Source organism: Tamandua tetradactyla, chromosome 7 (genome assembly GCF_023851605.1).
Source record: "Tamandua tetradactyla isolate mTamTet1 chromosome 7, mTamTet1.pri, whole genome shotgun sequence".
Taxonomy (NCBI): Eukaryota; Metazoa; Chordata; class Mammalia; order Pilosa; family Myrmecophagidae; genus Tamandua; species Tamandua tetradactyla.
This window is the reverse complement of record NC_135333.1, coordinates 48,353,540-48,367,505: the sequence shown is the minus strand read 5'-3', so window position 1 is coordinate 48,367,505 and position 13,966 is coordinate 48,353,540. Positions and strand designations below refer to the sequence as shown.

The window sequence follows — 13,966 nt, the reverse complement described above, 5'->3', positions numbered from 1 at the left end:
TGCTCATGAATAAGAAGGCTAAATATAGTTAAGATGTCAATTCTCCCCAAATTCATCTACAGATTCAACACAGTACCAATTAAAATTCCAAAAATTTACTTTGAAGATTTGGAAAAGTTAATTACCAAATTCATCTGGAAGGGACAAAAAACCCCAAATAGCTAAAAGCATCCTAAAAAAAGAAGAACAAAGTGGGAGGGTTACCACTTTCCAACTTTAAAACTTATTATAAAGCCACAGTGGTCAAAACAGCATGGTACTGGCACAAAAATAGAAGTATTGATAAATGGAATTGAATCAAGAGGGCAGAAATAGACCACCAAAAATATGGTCAACTGATTTTTGACAAGGCCCCTGTGCCAGTTTGAATATGTGGTGAACCCCAGAAAAGCCATGTCTTTTAATCTTCATTCAGTATTGCTGGGTGTGGGAGCATCTTCATTGTTTCCATGGAGATGTGAACCACCCAATTGTGGGTGGTAACTTTTGATTAGATGATTTCCATGTAGGTGTGTCTCCACCATTGAAGGTGGAGTTGCTTACTAGAATCCTTTTAAAAGAGGAAACATTTTGGAAAGAGTCCTTTTGGTAGAGTGATGAGAAAGCCAGCAGGTGCCACCATGTTCGCCATTTGCCCTTCCAGCTGAGAGAGAAAGGTTGAATGTCATCAGCCTTCTTGAACCAAGATATCTTTCCCCAGATGCCTTAAATTGGACATTTCTATAGACTTGTTTTAATTGGGACATTTTCTCAGCCTTAGAACTGTAAACTTGTAACTTATTAAATTCCCCTTTTTAAAAGCCATTCTGTTTCTGGTATATTGCCTTCTAGCAACTAGCAAACTAGAACAACACCCAAATTCACTGAACTGGGACAAAATGGTCTTTTCAATAAATGGGCTTGGAAGAACTGGATATCATAACAAAAATAATGAAAGAGGATCTTTACCTCACACCCTATACAAAAATTAACTCTAAGTGGATCAAACACCTAAATATAAGAACTAGCACCATAAAGGTTCTAGAACAAAATGTAGGAAACATCTTCAAGACCTACTAATAGGAGGTAGCTTCCTAAACTTTACACCCAAAGCACAAACAACAAAAGAAAAAATAGATAAATGGGAACTCCTCAAAATCAAATGCTTCTGCACCTCAAAAGACTTTGTTAAAAAGGTGAAGGGGCAGCCAACCCAATGGGAGAAAATATTTGGAAGTCACATATCAGACAATGGTTTGATTTCCTATATATATAAATAAATCATACAACTCAACAATGAAAGAACAAACAACTCAATTATAAAATGGGCTAAAGATATGAACAGGCAGTTTTCTGAAGAGCAAATACAGATGGCTCAAAAGCACATGAAGAGATCTTCATTTTCATTGACTCTGAGGGAAATGCAGGTCAAGACTATAATGAAAATGATATACAGCCTGGGATTTGTTTCAAAAGAATCCTTGGGGATGGAGTTTGAGTAGAAAATGAAATGTATGAAAAAAGATTTTCAAGTTGATAATTGTTAAAATTGGGTAATGGGTACATGCGAGTTCATTGTAAGATCTCTCTACTTTTCTATATGATAGAAATTTTTCATAGTGAAAAGATTAAAAAAAATGTCACTGAGAGGAGGGAAATATTTGTTCTTTGTTAGCTACCCTTCTTAGTTACCTTTTCAACACTATTTGAGTCCTGTTCTCTGAGCCTTTGTTAAATACAGACCTCCTCAAATTTAAACTTGGTTCATTTTAAACTTCTGGAATTAGAAAAGTTTAGATCTACGTGCATTTCAGTCTTGCTACGGGTTCCTAGGAAGTCATTTAACTTTATACTTCAGCCTTCTCATTTCAAAAGCGAGAACATATTTTTATGTTAGTTTAATAATCTACTCTTTTCTTAGCTAAATTCTCTAGAGATTTTTCAGAAGATTTTGTCATTATGTGATGGGGCACAATTGTTCAATAAATTTTTACTATGCAAACAGCACGAAAATACATAAGTAGATTTCTGAGGGACTGACGTGAATAGTTGGGGATGACAAATTGTAAATATCAAAAATGATTAGTGGAGAGAGCCATCTGAAAAAATAGTAACTTGGCTGAGTAATGAGACTTACGATTAACATATTCTACAAATATATCAATACTATAGCTCATCATGTCCTTGTTCCTCTCCAAAATAATGACAGTCACCAGGACAAAAAAAAAAAAAAAAAAGACTACGAGATACCACTTCACACCTGTAAGAATGGCTGCTATTAAACAAACAGGAAAGTATAAATGTTGGAGAAGATGTGGAGAAACTGGGACACTTATGCACTGCTGGTGGGAAAGCATAATGGTGCAGCCACTATGGAAGACTGTTTGGTGGCTCCTTAAGAAACTAAATATCAAGTTGCCCTATGACCCAGCAATAAAATACTTGGTATATACCCAGAAGAACTGAAATCAAAGACACAAACAGACATTTGCACACCAATGTTCATAGCAGCATTATTCACAATCGCAAAAGCTGGAAACAAACCAAATGCCCATCAAAAGATAAGTGGATCAACAATTTGTGGTATATACACACAATGGAATATTATGCAGCAGTAAGACAAAATGACCTTCTGAAGCACATAACAAGATGAATGAGCCTTAAAGGATGTAAAGTTGAGTGAAATAAGCCAGATACAACAGGATAGATACTGTATGATTCCACTTTTATGACCACAGTAAAGGTAAAATCAGAGGCTTATAATACAAAATATAGGGGATTTAGAGATATATAAAAGCTACAGATGGGTGAACTGTTAGTTAATGAGGTTGAACTCCAATGTAAAGGAATAGATAGGTTCTCTACTGGGTCTAGAAGTAATATTACTATAGTGAAGATGAATAAGATTGAAAGGGGTTGTATAGACCTACGTATCCCACTGATTCACACTAGAAATATGAAGTGGTTTGTGCAAGAATTACTTCAAAGATATGCTTCGTGTACAGAGAATGTTTAAGTCCAGGGTACAGGGGTAAAACTGCTATTGCATGCTATGTACTATGTTTAAAAGGGAAATATCAGCACTTCCACAGCAACAGCAGAGGTAAATAATGGGGGGGGAGGGACAGGACTTAAGAGGAGGTTTAGATTTCCTATTTGGCAATGGTGTGTTTATGGTTCTCTTTCTCTTGGGAACAATGAAATTATCTAAAATTGAGAATGTTGATGGACTGTGGACTTTGGGCACTATACATGATGCCCTATAAGGCAGGTGGCTGAAGGATGCACCGATGGAGAAGTAGATTGGCAAATGATGATGTATACTTATGAACGAAGGCTGTGCTGCTACAAAAAGGAACAAAGTCGTGAGGCACGCAGTCATGTGAATGAACACGTGGGACATTTGGTGAGACAAAATAAGCCAGAAACCAAAGAACAACAGTGATATGGTCACCTTTAGAAAATGCTTATAAGAAAACAGGGGCCTAAATTGTAAGCTTTTATAACAGACAGAATAAATCTGAGTGGTGATTATTATTTCTGGATTTCAAGAGGCTATTATATATATATAAAACCTGATATTTAAAGATAAGAACAAAGCTGATCAGGTTGGGGTTAAAGTAATTCAGAACACAGAGGTAAGGAAGGCAGTGTCTATGTTTTAGAACCACACATACTCTTTGAGACCAAAGGGAGAAAGGTTTATTTGGTCTGGAACTGAAATTTTCTGCAGTGCATAATCTAACCCAACCTATTTGTATAGCTCATTTGAACAATTGAGACACAGGGAACCCAGAATAAGAAAGAGGTTCTTTAATTCTGTACAAGTTATTGTAATGCCTGGATATATCCTAGAGTATATTAAGCAGATAATCAAAAAGTATCGGTAGAGTCCCTTGAGGGATAGGAGAAAGAATATGGAACTATTAAACCTTACCATCAGGGAATCCCCTGATACTGCATCAAACTTTAGGGACACCCAAAGCAATAGGCCATGCCCTCGATCCTTAGGCTTACTCTTGTGAAGCTTACATAGGTAGCAGAGAAGCTTAGACTACCTATAGACATGCCTAAGAGTTACTCTTTTGTTGTTTAGATATGGCCTCACTCTCTCTAAGCCCAACTCTGCAAGTGAAATCATTGCCCTCCCCTCTATGTCGGACATGACATCTAGGGGTGAAATTCTCCCTGGTGACATGACAGATAACTCCCACAGATGAATCCAGACCTGGCACCATGGGATCAACAAATTTCATCCTGGCCAAAAGGGGAAAAAGAAGTGTAACTAATAATGTATCAGTGACAGAGAGAGTTCAAATACAGTTGACATGCTACTCTGGAGGTTGCTCTTATGCAAGCTTCAGTTAGACCTTGCTACATATCATAACCTGCCAACCCTCAACCAGGACCATTCCAGCCAACCCTAAAGAACACCTAGGGCAATATATAAGATTCCACAAGGGTTCCATGCAGCAGAGTAACTTTCCAGAAACCTACAACCTCCAATGGGTCCCTGGTCCAGATAAGTCCTGAAACCTAGAGGGCCCAGCCTCTCAAAAACATCAGATAGTTCCATGTCCCTACCCCTTATTAGTGACAGCCCCTTCCAATATGAAAAATTTAGAATGGCCATAGTCCAAACACTCCTAAAGAGAGGGATGGAAAGATCAAAGGTGATGGTTGAGTTATACATAGAAGATAGGATTTAACAAATGAATATGAATCCTAAATCATTAAACTGGTATCTCTTTTATTCTTCAGTATCTTAGAGCAGCTAAAAGTAAAAACCTAAAATTGTGGTATTGTAACCCATGTCAAACTCTGAAATATATTCTACAACTAATTGTGGTGCTTTGTACTTTGAAATTTATTGTTTTTATATATACATGTCATTTTTCACAAAAAAAGAAAAAAAGTAGATTGTCATGATCAAAAAATATGTATGCCTTCTAGTCTCCTATATTCTGGAGCAGCTAGAAGGAAAAATGGGAGAGGATCGTATGGTAGTTCATGACAAACTTTGGGATCTGTCTTGTAACTACTTGTTGAAGTGGGCTTTGAAAACTATTGCTTTTTTATTTCTCTGCTTTGCATATATATTATACCATACAATAAAAAAGTTAGAAAGAAAAAACTCTACCTGAAAGTAGTTATCATCTTCTTGGTACCACAGAGGTTTGCAAAACTGACCTTTGCTCCGGTCCCCCAATACCTGCCATCCTCCTCTCACTCCCAGCTCAGGCTTAAGTCCTAGAAATGTGTGTTACAGTGAAGTTGGTTTCTTACAACCCTGGGATTTGTCTTGTAAGGTCTGGGTAGGGCTTACTCATCCATCCAAATATTTTATTGATAGTGACTTGATCTAGGTTTGAATCCCAGGTTCATTGGTTTATATTCTGAGCCCTGTTCATCTGTAAAATCAGAATACTACCTGAGCCATGATGTGGTTTTGAGCATCTAAGTCACTGTTATAAAGATTACATCACTGGAGCTTCATAAATGGTGAATAAATGGGAAACTAGAAAAATCACTATTACTTCTAATGCTAAGGATGACACCAAGTTTAATACAAATTCTTTTGTTTCCTTAATTTCCTACCTTTGATCTTGCCATGGAGAGAAGTAAGAAAATGCTTTGAGAAGTGTCCTGTTCTTCCCTAGAAGACACAGCCAGTGAGAGCCTTTCTGCTAAACAGCTACGGCTGTGCATGAACAAGAGGTATGTGTGTTGAGTCAGTTTTCTTGTCTGAATCCTGGCAGTTTCAGAAGTACCTTTTGGAGTGCCCTTGGCAAATGAGCAGCTCGCTACTGTGACAGCCACATCTCACTCTAGTGGGGGATCAAGACAAATACACAGACCATAATGTGTGTATTGCTGCACATTCCCACAACCCAAAGCCACCACTACAAGCCAAACCGAGGATCACTGGAGCCTAGAAAAATAAGTCGTACCCATTGACGTGGCCTTGGAAAGTTACTCTAAATGTGATTGTCGACCCACCTTGTGTAGGCTTCGTTTGATTTAATTATTTGATTTGTGAATGGTCAATGTTATTGACTGACCAGCCACCCATAAACCTTTCCACTTAATAAAACAGTGGCCTATTAGCTTAAAGTTCAATAAACTAGCGTTGAGGGGAGCAGTCTCTGGGAAGACAACCAATCACAGAACTGCAGACTCCCTGGCTCAGGGAGCAATCTCCCAAAGGAAGCAAAGATTTCACTTCAGATCTATAGATGTCTTATTGGATTTTGCATAAAGAAACTCCTGCGTAATTGAATAATAATGTAGCCCTTCTATATAGCAGCGAATATTTGAAAGCTTTAAGAGCTCTGCTGAAAATTTATCCAATACATGGACACAGGTGTTAAAAGAGCACTTTCATTTTAAGGGCTAGTCAGCATCCCAGCCACACATCTAGCTTTACAAAAGGATGAATCAACTCACTTGGTGCTGGAGCTACTACTTCTACAGATAGAACAGTAACGTACAACCCATGCCAAGGAAATGCGGGGTTCTCTAAGATGTCATTCCAGCAGGAACACAAAGCCTGGACGTCTGTGTGTGTCTGCTCTCTTTGAAGATTTCCTGGATTTTGCACTGTACAAAAGATACAACCCTGGACCATCACTGTAATGAAATGTTCCTATACTCTTGTCGGTTTCTTCAGTCCCACTCCTTCCACTAGGAGGTCTCATTTTGAGCACATACAGCAAAGATCAGAGTTGAATAGTTGTCTCTGAACAGATTGTTAGTCTTGCAATAGTGGAACACATTAAAAATTCCAAAAGTCTGACATTCTCCCTGGAAGCACCGCTTGAGACATGCTTATACACCCCTCAGCTGCACACAAGAGGAACCATTTCTGCCCCACTCAGCACTATTCAGACAAAAAGCTTCTGTGCTCGGTAGAGGAGAGCATCTGTTGCAATGCGCACATGCTCACATGAACAGGTTCTTTCTTGTCCTATTCTTTCATTTATCCAAGCATTTCACCAAGCTCCGAAGTCTGTGTATGCTCCTGGGAGGTCTGGGAGAGGCAAGAAGGGGCCAACTACTGGTTGGCAGGTCCTGGGGTGGGCTAAGCCAGGGTTGCCCATTCCAGGGCAGAATTGACCTTTAAATGTGGCAGTGACTAAGAGAAATCAGTGACTGGGAAGTCTTTGAGACATGCAGGAGAATGGGGAACTTCCAAAAGCATATATTTTTCATTTTGCTGAATATTTTTAAATATGTTTTATAATTTATAAGACAATGTTTAGGAATTGTTCCAATACTCTTGGGTCAATAATATTCATTGCTTTGCATGAATTATCATTTAGTAACATAAAGAATTTATACCTTAATTTGGTTTTCATGGTCTTGCATCATTGCTATTCATGGAGAAACTAAAAAAAAAGGTTTTATTAACTCTCACTAAAATATTATAAAACTCATGTAATAAGAGAAGAGGAGGAAGGTGTCACATATGCATGTCTGGGGGATGGTACATATGTGCCTCCATGTTGTTGAAGGAAGTGACGTTCCTGAAAATTGCTTAGGAAGTAGTATTTTTATATCTAGCCACACAACAGGTCAATGTATTAGAACACAAATGAAATCTTCAAATAACTTCAATACTGCTGTATTCCATTTTTTAAAGGGATAGGAAATGAAAGTTAAGCAGAAAACTCACATCAGGGATTTATTTTATAACTTATACTTTACAACCTTAAGAAGTACACACAGACTGTACACATTTTACCTACACAGAGCTCTCAGCTGTATTAGCTGGCCTTCATGTGTTAAATAAGGGCTGAAACAGACCCTCTGCTTACCAGAAGGCCTGTGAGTTGTATAACACCTTGTCAGAGCGCTGTACCCTACCCAGTGCTCAATACCCACAGAGGATGAGAGTGCATGTGTGCCTCAGTCATGACCACTGAGCTCAACAGAAAGACCTAGAAAGGAATAGTCTTATGCATGCTTAGTTCAGGAGATGCCAGACACATATCAGCATCTGTAAGAGAATGCTACTGCTTACAGTCATAAAAGTCAGTCAACGTAGAGATGGGAAATCTCATTGGAGGCTAAGACTAGTGGGTGAAAGGTTGATGAGGAGCAGGATACTCACAGACCCTGTAGTATCTCTCCATGAATTATTATTAATTGGAAAGAGAACAATAGTGGCTTTACAACAGAGAAGACTGGAGGGTGCCATCTTAACTCTGTGAGCAAAGTCAACATCAGCAGTCCTGGGGCAAACAGACACCAGGTACCTCCTGAAATGAAGCTCTGAGAATACATCGCTCCAGTGGTATTCCTGTCAAAGATGCAGAACCCAACTCTAATCCCAGAAGAAGCATCAGACAAGCCCAGCAGAGGGACATTCTACAAAGTAACTGGCCTCTACTTTTCAAAAGAAAGGCTGAGGAGCTCTTCTAGATGAACAGAAACCAAAGTCATGAAAATTAAATGCATTCCATGGATCTTGCATTGGATCTCGAACTGGGAAAAATGGCCATAAAGGACACTACTGTTAAAACTGAAAAAATTTGAATATGGACTGCAAATTCAGTAATAGTATTATGTTGATGTTGAATTTCCTGATTCAGATGCTGATAGTATGATTATGTAATAGAATATTTATGTTTTTAGGAAATGTATACTGAAGTACTTAGGAGTAAAGGAACATGATGTTCTCCAGTTTAGTCTCACATATCATGAAATAATATATATATGAACATAAATATGCAAATTTGTATGTATCTGCATATATATGTGTGTATGCTTGAGATAAAGAGATAAGAAAGAGAATGATAAATAAATAGAAGCAAATAGAGCAAAATGGAAGTAATTGATGTACCCGGGAAAAGGATCTTCAGGAGCTTGTTGTACTCCTCTTGTAGGTTTTCTGTAAGTTTGAAGTGATCTCAAAATAAATAAGATCAAGGGAAAAAAGCACAGCTGGAAACAATTCAATCTGAAAATACTTATCCGTGTCACAGTGAGCCAGCGGGGGTGAAATTTTAGAAATGCTCCAACTTGCACCTGCTCCATCAGAGGACACCATATGCCATCTTCCATCACATCACGGACAGAGTTGCTTGATGGCCCACCTTCAGCCCTTTAAAGGCAGGTAACGCCTAGAAGTGTGTTCCTCTCTGGTTCCTGATGTAGGCAGACCTCAATGGAGGGGCCAGCTTATGGGAGGGAAGGGCACAGATCTGTTCCATCAGACATCAAACGTTTTGACATTTGAATGATATATCCTTATTGAAATACATTTGAAAAGTGCCCTAAAAACAACAATGCATCCTGTATCTTTACAATGTAAGCCCATAAACTGCCATCACATCATGATTTTTTTAAAACATCAGACTTGCTTAAAGCAAGACATCTCTGCTATACTATTTCTATATTTCTGATGCAAACGGAGGAATGGTATGCTTTTCCCAAAGTTGAAAAACAGATGGGATGCTTTTCCCAAAGTTGAAAAGCTAAAATTCAGTTCTCCAAATTTGCTCACTCATTTATCCAATGAACATTGTATAATCCCCTACTGGGTGCTCCATAGACAAAGTGGCCCTTCTACATCCCATTCCCTGGCATTAAATATTTGTTTGCTGTCTCTCTAATAGGCATCTTCAGTTTTCACGCCCAGATTATCCTTCCAACACCCACAGCCCCCTTCCTGGCCCTTCACTGAAATTCTCTCTTTCCCATCTCAATCAATGGCAACTTCATTTTTCTAATTCTCAGGTCATAACCCTTAGAGACCCTCTTTTACTCATGCCCAACATGTAACCCAACAGCAACTCCTGTCTGTTCTACCTTCAAAATAGATCATAAGTTGGCCATTTCTCAACACTTCCATTCCTTCTCTTGGAACCAAACCATCAACTCTCACCTACATGATTAAGATAGTTGTCTCTCAGCTTTGTCCCCTGCCCCTCCACACTCCATGTGCACACAGAATGCACTCAGTGGTTTCCTGTAACACTCAACACAGGAGCCAAAATTCTTAAAGTGACCTATAAATCCTGCAGGATCTGGCCCACAAGATTTTTCTGTTCCCCATTATTCTCCCCTTTGCTTACTCCATTCCAGTCACACTGGCCTCTTTGCGTGCTAAAAATATACCGGGCATACCTCACCTCAACATCTTTGCTCTGGCTGCTCCTTCTGCCAGGATCTCTCTATCCCCAGATTCTACATGGTCTCTTTCTCCTTTCCTTCAGGTCTTTGCATAAACATCACTCTATCAAGGCGAGGCCTTCCTCAACCACCATATATAATGGCAAACAACTCCCAGCATTTCCTCCCTTTTCCCAGATTTATTTTTTTCCACCATCTGACATCATATACATATACTCATTTATTTGTTTATAATCTCTCCCCCATATTCAAATGCAAACTTTGTAAGACAGAAAATGTATCTATTTTTTTTTTAACTACAATATCCCCAAGCCTTGGTTCATTGTCTGACTCAGAGGAGGCATTTGGTAAATACTTATTACACGATTGAATGTATTACTTTATTTCATTAACTTGACCTAAGCTTTGGGAGAAATATTTTTAAAACTAGCACACTTTTGCCTCCAAGTAGAGGAGTTTATAGACTTGAGTATCTATAAACTTAATAGTTGTCATGTTGGAAAAAAAAAAGATAATAAATACAAAGGGAAAGCAAAACTTTCTTCGCTTCTGCAAGCTGACTGAATAGTATTTTCTAGTCTATTAGTTTTCTTGCGACATCTAACAAGTTCTATGACACCATGTACTTTATTATAAAGTGTGTGAGCCTTAGAGAATGGATTTTAAAAATCATTAATCCTGGTGAGTGGTGTAATTGTCCCTCTCTATAGAGTTAAATCTGCCCCCATGTCACTGCTCTCAGGGTATTTGTAGGTTTCCTTTTTTAGACTATAAATATATACAACTCAAATGGCATCCACCCACGCTTGTTAATTCTGCCTGGATAATTCCTATTTATACCACTGGTTCCAAAAATCTCGAAAGAGATCTCAGTGGGTCAGGAGAATTGTGTGAAAGGCCCTAATAGGTTGTATCACTTCATTTAATGGTACTTAGTGAGAACAAAGACTGAAAGCCTCAAGTGGAAAGGAAACCCTTAATTCTACCTCTAATTATCATGATTAAGTAAAAGCTTTGATGTTCAATTTGCCCCTTTTCCTCAGGACCCTTGCTGTCTTATCATCCACCATCAGTGTGCTGGGAAGGCCCTTGAAATAATGAGCTCAACCCGCCAGACAAAGCCACACGCAGCCCAGAGATACCACATGTGATTCCCCCAACAGGGCATGCTATTGTAAGCTCCCAAGCCCCTACCCAGAATGTTTCTTCTATATTGGAACCCTTCACTTTCCTCTCTGCCCATCTTACCTCCTGATCATGTTTACATCCCAGCTCAAGCATCATCTCTGAATTCTCTTTTTGACTCCCTCATGCAGTCGGTTCATCATTCCACTGTGGTCCTACGGCACTTAGCTCATACCTGAACATTCATTAGTCAGGTGAGATAGTTTATACTGAAGTAACAATCAGCTCCCAAATCTTAGACATTATATTAACATAGGTTTATTTTTTTTCAAAGCAAAGACTGCTCAGATAAAAGTGATTCTCTAGGACACCTGCATGCCACTCATACTCAGATACCCAGGCTAATGATGGTTCTTGTCACTATATCATCTGGAATGTGAGGCCAGCTTCCCAGCACAGCAGGAAAAAAGGATGCTGGCCTCACTTCCAACCACAGTCCATTGGCCAGAAACAGGCACTTTGGACTGTCTAACTGCAAGAGGGAATGTGTGTCCAGGAGAAAAGCTGAAGATATGGGTGAGCCTTGCAAATCTCACTACAATTAATTTTGATGTACTCCAGTCACGGTAAATGTCTCCAATGAGAGTGTGTGTGCATCTTAATTGAAGGAATCATGATTATTCATCTCACTGCAAGATTCCAAGTTCCGAAAACAGTGCTTGTAACCTAATAAGTGTTCAGCAAATATTTGTTGAATGAGTGAATAGATGAATGAATGATTTAAACTAATTGAGATCACCTGCCAAGGACTGAGGAAGAACCCAACATCTCCAAAATGTATGGCCATCCAATATCAGAATTAAATCGAGGTTTTTTGGAAAAAATGAGGGGAGCAAAATGGTGTTGAGGAGGCACTGGTGTTGACTTTACAGCATTTCACAGATATTTGTGTTGATTGAGTAAATGGATGGATGTCTGGATATCTGCATGGATGGATGGATGAATGGATGGATGGATGGATGAGTGGATAGATGAAGGTTGGGCAGACTTCTTCCCATTCCTATTTCTCTGATTACCACCTTTTTCACTTGAGTTAATACAATGTCCTCTATAATGAATATCATTGTTTCCAATCTCTTTTCTCCCTCCCAATACATCTTCTACACTGCTGCCAGAGTCATCCTTTTAAAACTCACGTTGAATCATGTAATCACCTTATCTTTTAAAAATTTAGGAAACGGCCAAATTTTTTTTACATTACACTCAAAATCCTTTACAATTTGATTGAACCTTGCATCTCTACCTACTTCTCCATATCACTGTCTCCCACACACATCCAATCAGCTTTAGCCACACTGGACTACTTGCTCTTCTCTCAAGAGCATGCACTTTCATATGCTGATCCTGTGCTCATTCATTTCCTTTTTTGACTTTAAAACGATGCATCAGTCAAATGTTATTTCCCCTGCAAAGACTTTCCAGCTCCCTTCAGACAGAATTAATTGCTCCTTCTATGCGGCCCCTGTTTACCTAGTTTATACTCCTAAATACTGTACTTCGGTAATATGCTTTCTATTTGGTCCATAACCATTAGAGCTGGAAGAACTTTCTCATTGTGTACCTGCTGGATTATGGTTTCTAGAGAGCTGGGATCATGTCTGACTCTCTTGGTTAGGAGAGTGCATTGACCATTGTAAGCATCAATCATTCATTCTTTTATTCAACAGGTGCTTTTAAGTGCCAAATATTTGCTAGACATATCAAATCCTAGGGAGGGCTGTGTTCACCAAGAGCCCTTTGGCCATTTTCACACAATACACAATGCCATAGAACGGTAGCATCGTTCATTAAGCTGGTTTATAATTAAACGTGAACTTCATTCTCTTGCCAAATGACGAGAGCACTTTTGATATCTGTTCTTGGAAAGTGCTAAACAGAGGTCTTCACTTTGAAATACTTCCCTGGTAATACCTCATATTCTTTTGTTAAGAAGGTTTTATTGGCCAGCGTAACGTTTGGGTGATGGGCTTGGGCTGGTTACATGATGCAGACATGAGCAACTGGTTGTTGATGTTTGTCTATAGCCACACATGCCCCCATTTCTCAAGACGGAGTGTTCACTATCCTTTTAAAATGAGCTTTAATCTTTTCAATGGCCACACAAAATTGTTCTTGTGCATAGTGGGCTTTCATTTTATTTCCTTTTAGGGCTCTGTAGAGAAAAACGTGAATGCTTTCAAACAGCTTCTATTTTCTTCAGGTGTGGCATTTGAGTGTTGAAATGTACACTGCATTTTCTCTGTGAATTCAATAAAACCCACCAGCTGCAGCCATCCATTCTCCCTTCAGACCTGGCCCCGCTACTCCCATTAAAGTTAATGGAGACAATTATGTCCACAAACCAAAGTGAAAGTAACCCCTTCATTTGTAAATTAGCTCAATTCTAGTAGATTTTCTGTGTCAAACCAAGAAAGGATCACATGAAAACACATCAATCATGAGCCCCTTTATTTGTCTGAAATAATGCTCATTTAGAAAGCTTTCCATTCCTGCCAAGGAAAAAAAGGCAAACAGCAAACTCTTCACAGCTATTTGAGACTTTAATCTGTGAGGCCCTCCACTCTTCCGTCCCCACACTTTTTTGGTAGATGGTAAAGGGCAAACATTTTGATTCCTTTTAGAACTCCCATAAATCCAGAGGGGGCCAAATCCCACTTTACAGAAG

The 13,966-nt window shown here is 38.9% G+C and overlaps 1 long non-coding RNA gene across 1 annotated transcript in view; it reads left to right on the top strand.

Annotated features, from left to right (window-relative positions):
• LOC143689650 (uncharacterized) overlaps window positions 1–6,426 on the top strand; it is a 48,796-nt gene extending 42,370 nt beyond the window's left edge. Inside the window, exons 2-3 of the long non-coding RNA XR_013178867.1 lie at window positions 5,602–5,697; window positions 6,371–6,426. This is a non-coding gene — a long non-coding RNA (uncharacterized LOC143689650). The remainder of the gene's footprint in view (window positions 1–5,601; window positions 5,698–6,370) is intronic.
• Window positions 6,427–13,966: the final 7,540 nt, after the last annotated feature.